Source organism: Panicum virgatum, chromosome 5K (genome assembly GCF_016808335.1).
Source record: "Panicum virgatum strain AP13 chromosome 5K, P.virgatum_v5, whole genome shotgun sequence".
Classification (NCBI taxonomy): Eukaryota; Viridiplantae; Streptophyta; class Magnoliopsida; order Poales; family Poaceae; genus Panicum; species Panicum virgatum.
In genome coordinates, this window is record NC_053140.1 from 8,253,214 (window position 1) to 8,267,275 (window position 14,062).

The window sequence follows — 14,062 nt, forward strand, 5'->3', positions numbered from 1 at the left end:
CATTTCATTGCATTGCATACAAGGGGTAATAACAGTCTTGTAGCCCCTGTTTTTATGCATGAGCAGGCCTGACAGCGGCTTTCCTTCCTCTGAAACGAATGCCTTTGACAGTTCCATGTCCACAAATGACTCACCACTTGTATGCTGAGGCGTGATGAACTGCTCACTGCTGCAGGACTGTTGAAAAGAACAAAAGAGAGAAATGTCTTACAGGGAAGGGATTCGCCTGCTCGCATTACATCAGTGCACAGGGAGATGCTGTGTGCCTTGTCTACGTGGGAGAATTCGTTTCATGTGGCAAAATTCAACGCGGTTTTATGACGCGTAACGACAGCTACCACTCTACTCGTTGTGATCGAATGGTACCCGAATACTCCCTCCATATCAGAAAAAGAAGTCGTTTAGAACATGAGTTAGCATACAAGGAGTGATTAATTAAGAGTAATTTTTTCATGTTTGCCCATAATAAATATGGTGGCTGGTGCAACCTATACATAAACGGAAGCTGGTCCCGAGGCTGGAGGGTGCCTGATCGACTCCTGGCGGGCCCTCTTTTTTTACCCTTTCAGCAAAGTTACTGCATGGTGTGCGCAATCTCTGGACCCGAACGGACAATATTAATGTGCACGGGAGTCGAGCGGAGGGGTATCCTCGTCCAAAACATAAGGTCCGATGCTAAAACAACATCTTTTGCGCAAGATGCATCCAACGCGAGAACGACTAGTAAATCCGGTACGGAGGGAGTAGATGCCCGGGCCGGGTGAATTTACGACCAAAGTACCTTTTTTTTTGGAGGGGAGGGGTGTGGGTCCCGTTTGTCCTGCTTGAACTGAAAACGAACAAACTTTAGTTTGGCAGTGTGGCCACCAAATCTGAATCTTAAAAAGTTACGACCCAATGTTGTATGGGATACAATACAAAAGTACTCACTCCGTTCCAAATTATAAGACATTCTAACAATTTTGGAGAGTCAATTTTTTTATATTTGACCAAATTTATATAATAGAATAATGATATTTATTATATAACTAAGTACTATTAGATTCTTTATTAGTTATATTTTTATAGTACATCAATTTGATATCATAAATCTTTATATTTTTTTCTATAATTTTGGTCAAATTTAAGATTACTCTGACTCTTCAAAATTCTTCAAATATCGTATAATTTGGAACGGAGGGAGTATGATATCTCCGTTTGGTTTTCGTATGTTTGGCTGGGCTCGTCAACTCGTTTTTGCAGCACTGCTTGTTAGCATCAGAATTCAGAGAAACCCGAGGTCTCCAGTCCGCAAGCGGAGAGAGGCGAGTGCGCCAAGATTCGTGGCGAAGCCGTGAAAGTGACACGAACTGCAGCATGTTCTTTATTGGCCCGTCGAACAGTACTATGATTGGTACGTCCGTCCCTGTTTGTCTGCACCCTTTTCGTTTACAAACGCTGAACATCCCATATAGAGACTTGCCTTTTTTTTTATCAAAGCATACCTGTATTAAACGTTAAGGAAGATGTACAAAGACCAAGACAACAGGTACACCATACAAGGATACAGGAGATAGCTATACCACCCATTTTGCACAAAGGGCCTCAACAAAAAAGAAATTACATTCAGGTCCCCAGACCCCTGTGCACCGAGAGCTCCAGAAATCCCCACCAACAGGGATCGCCGGCTCCGGCCACCGCCGCCCAGATCGGAGGGAGCACCATCGCGCAAGCGCTTTGACAGAAGCCGCAGTAGACACTCGTTCCTAGGAACGAGATGAGGCTGTCGCCGAGAAGCTCGTTGGCCGGGGCCGCATCCCGAGCACCCTCGATCTCGGATCAAACCTCGCCGCCGATGACGACCGCCACCGCGGGAACCTCGAGCTCGATCCAACCACCCGTCTTCCGCAAAACCAGCAGCCACCACCGTACCTTCAAAGTAGAAAGCCGGCGCCCCCCACCGCCCCTCGAGGACAACGAGCCGCCGCCGACAGACTCCTGTACAGGGACTCCACGCGGGGAGACCCTCCTCCACGAGCTCGCCGCCGGCACTGGAGTGGAGCACCGACGAGATGAGGGAGACTCGAACCCGTGTGCCTAATAATTCGAGTCGTCTCTGAACCATGCATTGCCCCGGCTGCGTGCCCGACCGTACGTACGGGTTCACCGCGACCAGATAGCCAGGAGGCACCTACCTAATTCAAAGCCGTGACTTGAACGAGGAAAAGCCTGATGGCCACATCACTGACGAGTGACGATCGCAATAGGCAACGGGCAATGGCTAGCTCCTGCCGGGCAGCAAGTTTTCCAATGAATCCTTGGATCCGTTTTCATATTCGTCTGATCGGTTCGTGGTAATTGCCAAGACATTTGTGGCTTCTTTTTGAAATGATAAACGGATAAAAAGTTTCTGATACATCTTTCACTCGAGCTAGTGTATCTTTCATTTGTTAACCGAACAACTTTAGAGTTACTTGGTCTCCGTTTGTAACTGCAGTAAATTTATCGATCGAGGCGTTTCGCAGCAGACGCCCCTTGCTTGCTCAGTTGCTTGCCCGCAATGCCTGGCATGCCTTGCTGCCCATCTCGCCAGGCGCAGGTTACTATCGAAGCATCATGTAACGATCAAGCCTATCTAGAGAGGAAGGGATTGGGGATTAGGCTAGAATTAGGGAATGACGAGAAGAACAGAGGAGGGAAATAGGGAAGAACTCGAGCGGGGAAGGAAGAACTCGAGCAGAGGAAGGAAATGCTTTGGGACTCTGTTCAACGATGTCCTCCAGTTTGTTACACAACAGTTATATGACCCGTTGACACCGACTCACGCCTATGCCCATTGGGCTTACATGAAAGGCCCAAATAGGGTCGGCCCAAGATACACTAGCCACTGGTACAGGAGGGCGTGACACTGCCCCCGTCTTCAGATCCAGCTTGTCCCCAAGGTGGAGCTACAGAAAACCGCCGGTTGATGTCATGCAGCTCTTCCCAGGTGGCCCAAGATGCAGGCCATCATTCCCATTGAATCAGCAATTCTGTCTTGGGTGAAACTCCTGAGCGAATACTGCAACGGTCCAGAACTCCAATGGGAGATACATCTGGAGTTGCTTCATTATGGAGAGAAATCAAGTCTGAACTGAACTAATCCTTAGAAGAGATGTGATGCTTGAGCTGGGACACATGCACCACTGGGTGAATTCGACTAGTTGGGGGCAAATCAAGTTTATAAGCAACCCGCTCCACCCGCTGTAATACCCGGAATGGTCCAAAATATTTGAAAGATAGCTTCTGGTTGTGTCTCTCTGCCACAGTCGTCTGAATATAAGGTTGTAGCTTCAAATAGACTGAATCACCCACTTCAAAGTGATGCTCACTTCGGTTTTTATCAGCTTGACTTTTCATCCTTTGCTGGGCTCTCAGCAACTGCTGTTGAATTACCTTAGTCAGCAAGTCACGCTCAGTTAACCATTGCTCAAGCTCAGGGATAGTAGAGGCATGAGGATCACGAATACCAAAATGGCGAGGGGGATGACCGTATAATACTTCAAATGGTGTCAGCTTGAGTGCAGAGTGATATGAAGTATTGTACTAATATTCTGCAAATGGTAACCATTTGCTCCATTGCTTTGGACAGGCATGGACTGTGTATCTGCGAAAGGCCTCTAAACACTGGTTCAGTCTTTTGGTTTGGCCATCCATTTGTGGATGATAGGACGAGCTCATCAACAACTGTGTGTCTGAAAGTTTGAATAGTTGTTGCAACATTTGACTGGTAAAGATTCTGTCCCTATCAAAGATGATTGATTTTGGTAACCCATGCAACTTGTAGATATTATCCATGTACAACTGAGCAACCAGGAGAGCAGTGAAAGGGTGTGATAGAGCTACAAAATGTCCATACTTGGAGAACTTATCCACCACAACCATGATCACATTCTTCTTGTTGGATACAGGTAACCCTTCAACAAAGTCCAAGGAAATCACTGTCCATGGTGCATCAGGTACTGGTAATGGGACAAGAAGACCAGGTGACTTGATGTGTTCAGGTTTAGCCTGCTGGCAGATGCTACATCCTTGCACATAAGTTGCAATAGTTTCTTTCATTTTTGGCCAGGCAAACAAAGCTTTGATTCTGTGATAAGTTGCTTGTATCCCTGAGTGTCCTCCCAATCCACTACTATGCAAGGCTTGGATAACATGTTGTTGTGCCAATTTATTGTTGCCAACCCATATCCTTCCATGAAATCTGATTACTCCATTCAAAAGAGAATAGCCCTTATCATTGGCAGATGAGACAGCCAACTCAGTCAACAATGCCTTAGCATCTGCATCCTCCTCATAACCTCTGATCAGGCACTCTTGCCAAGCTGGTGTGCATGAAGAAATTGCCAATAGTGCAGGTGACTCAGGGCACCTAGACAGGGCATCAGCAGCTAGGTTGTTGATCCCTTTCTTATATACAATCTTGAACTGAAGATCCATCAGTTTCAGTAATGCCTTGTGCTGCAACTTAGTGTGCACACGCTATTCTGTCAAATACAACAGACTTTTGTGATCAGTTCTGATCAAGAACTCTTGATGCTGTAAGTATGGACGCCATTTGTCGACTGCCATCAAAATGGCCATGCACTCTTTCTCATAAGTTGACAGAGCTTGATTTTTCTTGCATAAGGGTTTGCTTAAATAAGCAATTGGGTGACCTTCTTGCATCAACACAGCCCCTAGACCTTGATCACTTGCATCTGTCTCAAGAACAAAGGTCTTGGTAAAATCTGGTATGGCTAGTACAGGTGCTTCCATGACAGCCTTTTTTAGTAGCAGGAAGGCTTCATTGGTATCAGGTGTCCACTGGAAAATGATACCCTTTTTGAGCAATTGTGTAAGTGGCTTTCTGATTAAGCCATAATGCTTGATGAACTTTCTGTAATATCCAGTGAGGCCAAGAAATCTCCTCAGTTTCTTTAGATTTGATGGAACAGGCCACTGCGGGACAGCTGAGATTTTTTATGCTTCAGCTGCCACTCCTTCTGCTGAAATGCAATACCCCAAATATTCAATTTGTTGCTGTGCAAAGGAACACTTTGACAGTTTGATTAAGAACTGATGCTGATGTATGATCTACACTTTGACAGTTTGATTAAGAACTGATGCTGATGTATGATCTGAAACACTTGTTCCAAAAGGATGATGTGTTCCTCCAAAGTGGCTGAATAGATCAGAATGTCATCCATGAAGACCAACACCCCTTTTCTCAGTAGTGGTGCAAAGATCTGATTCATAACACTCTGAAATATGGCAGGGGCATTAGTGAGTCCAAAAGGCATCACAAGGAACTCATACAGACCACTATGTGTTCTGAAGGCTGTCTTGTGTTCATCACCCCTAGCAATTCTGATCTGATGGTAACCTAATCTGAAATCCAGTTTTGAAAACCATCTAGCTCTAGCCAATTCATCAATTAACTCATCAACAATGGGAAGAGGATGCTTATTTTTGATAGTGATATTGTTGAGACGTTTGTAATCAACACAGAATCTCCAAGAGCCATCTTTCTTCTTAACCAACAACATAGGTGAGGCATATGGGCTTGAGCTTGGTCTGATTGTACCATTCTTGAGCATATCACTGAGTTGCTTTTCAATCTCAATTTTCTGAACTAGGGCATATTTGTAGGGCCTGGTATTGACTGGTTGTGCACCAGGGACTAAAGCAATGTGGTGATCACAATATCTCTCTGGGGGTAAAGATGATGGTTCACTGAACAGGTGGGAGTATTCCTTCAGGAGATTAGAGACTGCAGCTGGTGTCACACTTGGTGTACCATCAGAAACAGACAGGACTGTAGAACCAAGATCCTGTATTGCAGAATTTTTCACTTCCTGTAGTAACTAGACGTAGTGAGATGCAGCCTTTCTCCTCAGCAGGCCCTTGAGCTTGTGTGCACTGATGGAAGTACATTTAGTCACAATAGGTATGACTCCTTTAAGAGTAATTCTCTTCTTCTGGTATGTGAATTTCATGACCTTTTTCTTCCAATGCACCCACATAGGGCTGCATTCCTCGAGCCAGTCCTGACCAAGTATCATATCATAGCATTTAAGAGGAAGTACACCAGCATCAACTGAGAAGGAATGCCATTGAGAACTCCACTATAAGCCAGGGATAATTGAATTGCAAATCATTGGGCTCCCGTCAGCTGCCTGATACTGAGCAGATGCACACTAAACCGTGTCAAGTTTCAGCTGAGTGGCTAAGTGCTGACTAATGAATGTTGCCACACTGCCACTATCAACCAGGATAAGCACCTCAGAACCAGCTACCATGCCTTGCAGCTTCATAGTCTTTCTTTTTGGAGTAGTAAGTGGGTCTCCCACTGCCATGACTGTGTCAGGTTCAACTTCTTCCTCACTGTCAGTATCTGCTGCATCATCCATAGTGTCAATGGCATCAAACAACTCTTCCAAGACATGCAGAGAAACTTGTTGAGAGCATCTGTGGTTGTGACCCCATTTCTCACCACAATTGAAGCACAATCCGTTCTTCTTCCTGAATGCCATTAATGCTTTCAGCTTATCTTCAGACTCGGTGGATTCAGGCTTTTGTTTAGGCAATTGCTACCTGTCAGATGTGTATGATTTAGCACGGTTAGAGGAGACAGCAGACTTGAAAGAGGGTCTACTATAGTCCTTCGCTGACCTCTTCTTGGCACATTCAAGTTCAGCCTCCTGTAATAGAGCCAAGGCACTGGCTTCTTGAACATTCTTCGGCCGATGTAGAGCTATCACAGAACGGATGTCTTCAGCCAGACCACCAAGAAACCGAGTAACAAAGTAGGTATCATCATAAGCTGGATTATAAAGTAGGTATCAGAAACCGAGCCAGTCTGCCTGAGAGAATCCAACTGCCGCAGTTGAGTCGGATACTGGTGGAGGTCAAATCGCTCCAAGACAGCCGAACAAAACTCCTCCCAATCAAGAACATGGCCTCTGCGCTCAAATGTCTGAAGCCAAGTCGCGGCTACGCCCGTGAAATTCAGTGCAGCGAACCATGTCTTCATGCTTGCCCCGACGGAGAAAACCTCAAAATACATACCACATTTATCACGCCAAAGTCACGGATTCTCTCCATCAAAGATAGGAAATGAAAGTTTGTGCAAATGTGGAGATCTTGGCAAATGAACGGCAGCAGAACCATGAGACTCAGAATGAGATTGATCAGGGTCAGTAACCATACCCGTGACCGGACGTGGCGGCTGGGAACCCAAGATCCTGCCGCCAGCGTCCCGGTGGCTCATCTCGATACGGTGCCCGCTGGGCCGCTTGTGGTAGAACCACTTGAATTATCCCGGCTCAAGTGCGCTGGCCATCACCATAAAGGCAACACCGACTCAAACGCACTTCAAACGGAACAATTCTTGGTCTGTTGGGTAACGTCCCGATACAACCACCGGATCTCGGATCGAACAAGCATACCCAGCATGAAGGCGAGTCCAGAGATATTACAACCATACTTCTTACAACACAGGCATAGTAGTTATTACAACAAGTTCAAAGTATTATTATAGCTCCAAACTCAGTAAAACGTTATACAAGACATAAGTTTAAAGTTCAGAGTTTAAGCAGTGGAAAAAAACACGACGGCTACAACACGTCGCAAAAGGATACCAATCTAGCCCAAGCAAGGTATCACTCGTCGGGGTTATTGCCGGCCGGAGACGGATCCCACTCTATGGACCAGCCATAGGGCAAAGAGCAGGGCCAAGTTAGACTAGCGGTCTGGTCCTCAAAACTCATACCTGAAATAGGATTCAACAGCAAGGCTGAGTATACTAATACTCAGCAAGACTTAACCGTCAACAGATATACTTAGTCCACTTAGCTAGACTATGCAGGGTCTTGTAAGGCTCTGGTTTTCCTTTTGCTAAAAAGCAACAAAGAGTAGGTCCTTAATTTCACATTTTAGCTTTCAATATTCTAGTTGATTAACCATTCTATGTAAGCAACTAATTCTAATCAACCATGGTAGAACTTTAGTCAAACATCAAGATTGATCATAATAATATTACTCTTATTGCTCTGTGTGGCAAAGGGATCAAGTAGTCTCAATATCCGCGAGAGACGGACGATTCCAATCGAATTTTCAACCTTGCAAGGTAAACTTAACACACACGTTTGTAAACCTAACACTAATTAGTATAGAAAGTTCTATAATGTTTCTGAATCCTAAATTTTACAAACATGAACATATGACCAAAATAGAGATCCACAAATATTCTCAAATTTTTCTAAGCAAGGAAACTATTTATTATAATTAAAGCCTACTTAAAAAGCATTAAATCAAAGATATAGTTAAATAGATCTAAAATTTCTCAAACTTGCGCAGCAGCAAGGTTTTAGTGACCTACATGCGTGGAAAAAGTTTCAAACACATAACTTTAATATTTCTATAAGCATAAATACATTAGCAAAACTAGTAGATCTACGAATCTTGAAACTTTGACCTAGTTAAAGATGTCAAAAAGGGTTCAAATTTTTACCAGGTACTAGTAACACTGTAATACACATTCTAGCCAAAAACCACATGAAGTTACTAAGTACAACTCCTAGAACAATTAAAGCCTATTTATTCTATTCTTTTTCTTGGATTAACATGCAGACCAAAACTGAAGATGTGTATGTAACAAAACTTGTAGGTCTTGTAACAAGGATTCCAAAACATTTGGATTTGTATTTTTCTGATTTTTCTTCGAATTTCTAGGCATTTTCAAATTCACTAATTTGAATTCTAGAGTTCATGTCGTTTTTACACTTGGACCCCTGAAATCAAGTTTCTAAATTACGAATAGGTCCTTCGCCAGGAAACAAGAACATAGCCTCCGTTTCAGCTCGGATTCTAGTGAAGTTCGGCACCGGCGGTGAGGGAAAGGTGGGGGAAAACGATGAGGAGCTCGAGCCGCACCTTTTGGTGGCTCTGGCTCGGTAGGAGATGGTCGGAAGGGGGCTCGTCAACGGCGAGCATCGGCGGTCGTCGTAGGGGATCAGCGGCGAGGATGCTCCGGCGGTCGAGGGTGGAAGAGGAGTGGCCGGGGAGCTGCGCGAGAATGAGGTGGAGCTGAAGGTGGGGTCTGCGCGGGCGGAGCGGCCGTGGAGGAGCGGGGCGACGGTGAGCTCGAGCTCGCCGGCGTTCGAGCGGGTGGTGGCGGCGTTTTGGGGGTTTGGCCCGGGGAACTGGCGAGAGAGCGAGGGGATTGGAATGCAGGGGTTCCCCTAGTGCTGAAGCGCGCGAAAGAAGTGGAGCCGGGGCTCTTCCCCGAGCTTGCCACGGCGGCAGCGAGGTGGCGGCCGCGGAGCACGACCGGGGTAGCGTGGCTTGGGAAAGGGGGCTCCAACGCGGGTGGAGTGGGGCCGGGGGGTTGCGGGGGTGCCGCATGTGGCAGTGGGTAGCAGGAGGTGGCCTGCGGCCCTCCCTCGGCGGCGGACGGCGCCACTTAGCGCCGGCGGCAGAGGAAGCAGAGAGGGAGAGAGGAGGAAGACACAGGCTGGACCTGTTTACAATTTCAGAAAAATTTAGGGGTCCTACTATAAAACAAAAATAACTCCTAAACTAGGGCTCAAATGAAAAAGTGCCCAACATGAAAGTTGTTCAACTTTTCAAGATCTACAATTTTGATGTTGTGCAAAATTTGATTTGACCAAAGGTTGAAAGGTTATTTTGAAAACATAGAAAGGATTTTGAATTTAATGGACTTTCATCTTTTCCAAAGCAAATTCATCTTAATTTCAGACTGAAAAGTAAAATTTCCTGCCATGTAATGATTACACTGAATTTTACAAAGAAACCCTCCACAAAAGCAATATTCACCCATCTTAAATTAAATTGTAGGAAGGTCCTTGCATCAAATCATATTTACACAATTAACCTTATTATTTTTTTAAATAAGACCCATGTTCAAGCAATTAAGCACATGATGCATGAAATAAATATAGTTCTACTGTGCAGACATCTAAGGTGTCACAGCCTTCCCCCCTAAAAGGAATCTCGCCCCGAGATTATAGGAAGATTAAGGACGGAAAGATTTGGTACCTAGATTGGTTCTAAGAAAGTCGGAAAAATTTCTTTGGAGATAAGTTTCAGTCTCCCAGGTGGCTTCTTCCTCAGTATGGTGATTCCACTGGATTTGTACATTTTAACTTTCTCCCTTCTGGTACTTCTTTCTTTGGTGTCAAGAACTCTGATTGGATACTCAGCATAAGATAGATCGGTTTCAATTTCGATATCTTATGGTTTAATGATCTCAGTGGGCACTTTGATGCATTTCTTGAGTTGAGAGATATGGAAAACATCATGAATGGTGGCCAACTGAGAAGGAAGACGGATTTAGTAAGCAACTGGACCACAAGTTTCGATAATTTCAAATGGTCCGATGTATCGGGGTGCCAATTTCCTTTTATGCCGAAGCGTTGAACACCTCTAGTAGGAGATACTCGCAGATATATGAAATCCCCTACCTTGAACTGTAAAGGTTCTCTTCTTTTGTCTGCATAACTTTTCTGTCTTGATTGGGCTACTTTAAGATTAGTCTGGATAACTTTAACTTTCTCTTCTGCCTCAATGACTAGATCTGGCCCAAAGACTTTGCGTTCTCCGGCTTGTGACCAACTCAAAGGAGTTCGACATCTTCGACCGTATAACGGTTCAAATGGTGCCATTTGCAAGCTGGATTGGTAACTGTTATTATATGAGAACTCTGCCAGTGCTAGGCACTTATCCCAGTTCTTGCCATATTGAATAGCACATGCCCTCAACATATCTTCACGGATTTGATTGATTCGTTCAGTTTGCCCATCTGTTTGTGGATGATAGGCTGAACTACGAATCAATTTAGTTCCAAGGGATTCTTGCAATTGTTCCGAGAAACGTGCAATGAACTGCGCCCCACGATCAGAAATGATCGTCTTTGGAACTCTATGCAGACGGACAATCTGGTCGAGATAGATCTCTGCATACTTCTTGGCAGAATAAGTTGTATGCACAGGAATAAAATGAGCGGTCTTTGTAAGTCTATCAACGATTACCCAAATAGAATCATGCTTCTGAGAAGTGTTGGGTAGGCCAACGATAAAATCCATACTGATGTCCTCCCATTTCCAGGATGGAATGGGTAAAGGTTGAAGAGTACCAGCTACTTTCAAGTGACTAGCCTTAACTCTTTGATAGACATCACACTCAGAAACATATTTGGCGATCTCTCTTTTCATTCGAGTCCGCCAGAAATTTTTTTTAAGATCCTGGTACATCTTGGTACTACCAGGATGAATAGAAAAATTCGATAGATGTGCCTCATCAAGGATTTGTTTTCTAAGCTGGTGATTCTTGGGTACCACAAGACGAAATTCAAACCACAAAACTCCTTTATGATCCACACGGAAACATTTGTACTTTGCTTCTCCCTGGGATAGCTTTTCCTTGATGATTTTGATACCTTCATCATGTAATTGTGCCATGATGATGCTATCATGAAGTGTAGGCTCGACAGCTATATGGTTCAGACTTCCTTGATGTACCATTTCTAGGTTTAGTTTCATCATTTCCTGGCATTGAGTTTCTTTGAATGGCTCTACAGATAGACAATGGCATTGTGACTTGCGGCTGAGTGCATCCGTAACCACATTAGCCTTTCCTGGATGATAGTGCACTTCTAAATCATAGTTCTTTATCAATTCTAGCCAGCGTCTCTGTCTCATGTTGAGATCAGCTTGGGTGAAGATATACTTGAGGCTCTTATGGTCAGTGTAAATATTACAATGAGTTCCCATAAGATGATGTCTCCAGAGCTTAAGGGCATGTATGACAGCTGCTAACTCCAGATCATGTGTTGGATAATTCTTTTCATGATTCCGGAGAGCTCTTGATGCATAAGCGATCACCCGGTTGTCTTGCATAAGTACACAACCAAGTCCCGTACCAGAAGCATCACAATAGACATCAAAAGGTTTGGTACTGTCCGGTGTAGCCAGCACGGGAGCAGTAGTTAGTCGCGCTTTGAGAGTTTGAAAGGCTTCTTCACATTTATCATCCCAAACAAATTTCACTCCTTTCTTTAATAACTCCGTCATAGGTTTGGCTATTCTAGAAAAATCAGGAATGAATCGATGATAGTATCCAGCTAAACCGAGAAAACTACGAATCTGATGAACTGAAGTAGGAGGTTTCCAATCCATCACTTCTTGCACTTTAGTTGGATCAACCGATATACCTTCACTGGAGATAGTATGGCTCAAAAATTTCACACTATCCAGCCAAAATTCACACTTGGAGAATTTGGCATACAGGTGATGATCTCGTAATCGCTAAAGAACGATGCGTAAATGCTGAGCATGATCTTCTTTATTCTTGGAGTAGATCAAAATGTCGTCGATGAACACCACAACGAATTTATCAAGCTCCGGCATGAAGACTGAATTCATCAGGTACATAAAGTATGCCGGGGCATTGGTAAGACCAAAAGACATAACCAGATACTCATAGAGTCCATATCTGGTCGAGAAAGCTGTTTTCGGAATGTCGCAGGGCTTGATCTTTATTTGATGGTAGCCAGAACGAAGATCGATCTTAGAGAAAATCTTGGCTCCAGCTAACTGATCAAACAAGATATCAATGCGGGGAAGAGGATACTTGTTTTTAATAGTGACCGCATTGAGTGGTCGATGGTCAACACATAGCCTCAAACTATTGCCCTTCTTCTTCACAAACAGGGCTGGACATCCCCATGGTGAAGCACTCGGATATATAAAACCCTTGTCAAGAAGGTCTTGAAGTTGGATTTTCAATTCTGCCAACTCATTTGGAGGCATACGGTACGGCCTCTTAGAAATAGGGGCGGTACCGGGTTGAAGCTCGATAATGAATTCGATATCTCTATCAAGGGGCATTCCAGGCAAGTCATCTGGAAATACATCCGCATACTCACACACAACATGAATATCTTTAATTTTAATTTCTTTTATGGCATAGGCACAAGAGTTGAAGCACTCTCGTTGTGGCAGATAGAGTATGGTGGCTCCTTGATAAGGTGAATCTATCTCAATAGCTCGGGAAGAGATATCTAATAGTACTTTATGTCTAGTCATCCAATTCATGCCCAAAATAACATCCATGCCTTCTAAGTTCAACAAGATCAAATCTGTCTTTATTAATTTGCTACCCAACTTAATTGGCACATGTCTAATGATTTGATTGGAAGCTATCTTCCCACCAGGGGTTGCTATCATGTAAGATCTCTTGGTATGACAAAAAGCCAATCCTACCCTTGCTCCAAATTTGGCACTTATAAAACTATGAGATGCACTAGAATCAAATAATATGACTGCGGGTTTATTGTGGATAGAGAAAGTACCCGACATGACTGGTTCTCCTTCGGGAAGCTCTGCAAGAGTAGTGAAATTAACTCGCCCCTGTCGGACTTGCACCATTTGTTTCTTGCCCTTGCCCTTGTTGTTTTGGTTGGAGTTCTGCCCTGGATAAGACTTCTTGGGTTGCGGGCAATTCTTGGCGAAATGGGAAGTACTGCCGCAATTGAAACATCGATTGTCACCATTCCCACGAATGAACTGTGGGGCATTTGGCCTTGGGCCAGACTGCTGCGGCTGCTGAAAGACTGGATGTCTGAATCCTCCCTGTTGCTGAGGCAGCCTAAAAACAAACCTGCCTGTTGGGGTATTTCTCTGTGGAGCTCTTGGTGGAGTATTCTGCACCAGACGATACCTTGGTGGCTGAGCACTCGAGGGTCCCGTTGGTGCCTTTTGCTTCTTCTCGGCACGGTGCGCAGCGATACAATCTTCTGGAGTATTGGCCATGTTGACCAGCTCATTATAAGTATCTGGCTGAACAAGGTTCAGGCGTTCCTTGAGCTTGGTGTTGAGGCCACAACAGAAATGGTCGCGCTTCTTGGTGTCAGTATCCACATGATGGCCCGCGTACTGGCACAAATGATTGAAGGCATGTGCATACTAAAGAACAGTGCGGGTCACTTGATTCAAAGCCAAGTATTCATTCAACTTCCTCTCAATCAGTCCCTCGGGAATAT